Source organism: Dipodomys spectabilis, unplaced genomic scaffold, assembly GCF_019054845.1.
Source record: "Dipodomys spectabilis isolate Male_0828 unplaced genomic scaffold, ASM1905484v1 ptg000304l, whole genome shotgun sequence".
NCBI lineage: Eukaryota > Metazoa > Chordata > Mammalia > Rodentia > Heteromyidae > Dipodomys > Dipodomys spectabilis.
The window spans coordinates 2,628,630-2,630,618 of NW_024870981.1; the positions used below are offsets into that span (position 1 = coordinate 2,628,630).

Here is a 1,989-nt window from a genome sequence, read left to right on the forward strand (position 1 = left end):
GAAGAACAAGATGAAAAAATAAGGAATGATATCAATTGCAAGAAAAAAATGGAGAAGGATCCAAGCAAATTTCTTCATTGGGCTGCCAAAAATATTCGGCTTACTACAGTGCGGAGACTTCTTTCCCAAAAGGCCACTCATGTGAATAGTAGGGATGACGACGAGTATACCCCTCTTCATCGAGAAGCGTACAGTGGACAATTAGACATTGTCAGTGAGTTGTTGTCTCAAGCGGCACATGCAATAACTGTAGATGAATAGACACCCCTGCACAGTGCATATACGTGGAATAATACCAGAGTGACTTCTTTATTACTTCATCATGATGCAGATACTAATGCCCAACTAAAGGCCTCTTGTCCCCCTTACATCTTGCTGCTGAGAATTGAGCTAGCAAAGATACTCTTGATCTCCTTCTGTTGAACCATTATATAAAACCAGGCCTGGAGAACAACATAGAAAAAAATTGCATTTGATATTGCCAAAAGGATAAGTATGTATCACTACCTCTATGAAGTTGTGGAAGGCTGTACAAATTGTTCACCTATGTCCTAATGGTCGGGGTTAAGTTTCTTAAATTTCAAAAATGCAAGTCGATCTTTTGTGTCCCTACAAAATATTTTCACAATCCAAATAAGAGCAATATATTTTATTTTGGTCTGTCATGGGGCTTGAACTCTGGGCCTGGGAGCTATCTCTGTGCTCTTCAGCTCAAGGTGAGCGCTCTACTACTTGAGCCTCAGCTCCACTTCCAGTTTTCTAGTGGTTTATTGGAGATAAGAGTACCACAGACTTTCCTTCCCAGGCTGCCTTGGAACCATGATCCTCAGGTCTCAGCCTCTTGTGTAGCTAGCATTATAGGCATAAGCCACATGTGCCCGGCAACACCAATATTTTACTGTAAAAATTCATGGATTCCGAAGAATTCTTCCAAGTGAATTGCCTGCATTGGATGTCAAAATGTATTCAATAGTTTTTGTATACATGTATAATGATTTCTTCAGAGTTTGTGATTTTTTAATCAGAAACAATTTTAACTTACCTGTTGAAATGAGTAGTACAGAAACTAAAATATTTCTGGTGCTTGTCTGAAAAAGTATATTTTAAAATATTCTATATTCTATGTTTGCATAATGTTCATAATTTATTTTATTTTCTCCTAGATATACTTTGAATTCTACATTATTTTATAATATTTAGGTTCATTAATGTGTCCTTTCTGATTGCATTCCATATAGAAACAGTTTGATTCCTTTTTTTCTAGGTCTTAATATTATTTTTCTTTGGGATAAAATGACAATGTCTAATTTGAAAAGTTTTGTAAAGTTTATGCTATGTAAACGCCTTTCTGAGGTGAATATTTAATATACTGATGTCAAACTAAATTTAATTATATGAATTACGTGTATTGTTACAGTTGTAATTTTGTTTTAATAACTGTTTTTCATTTCTTGCATCTGAAGAATGAAACATATGAATACTTCTCAAATTTTCATGTTATCCTTGTGCAAGTGCCATGTTAATCTCTGCATTGTAATTTGAGTATTCGTGCTGCTGAAGCATGTAGTATCCTCTAAATTTAAGTAGTTAATGATGCAATCTTTATACAGCCTATATCTATGGGTGCCTACTTGTAACAAGGAAACCGTATTGTTCCTAACAATGCTATCGATCTTATTTCCCTAAAATTCTGTGAATAGTAGAAAAAAATTATATTGATCAATCAATTGCTCACATTTGCAAATTTTTTTGTCAATGACTATCTTAAGTCTTTTTATTTGGAATTTGATCGTACTCTCAATTATTTACAGATAGGTCCAAAGGTGATGGCTTTTTCAAGTACTTATTTATCCAACTGTGTTAGCTATGTGGACCTAATGGATTCAAAGTAAGCGTTGCTTAAGAGCTACTTCTAAACTTCTTCAGCTGATATTTTCCCAAATGAGGTGTTACTGGCACAAATGTCTACCTGAGCCTTTACCCTTCTTC

General features: G+C 34.8%; 1 pseudogene; it reads right to left on the reverse strand.

The window, feature by feature from the left end:
- Window positions 1–1,466: 1,466 nt before the first annotated feature.
- LOC122127613 lies at window positions 1,467–1,563 on the reverse strand (annotated as a pseudogene).
- Between the last annotated feature and the right edge of the window lie 426 nt (window positions 1,564–1,989).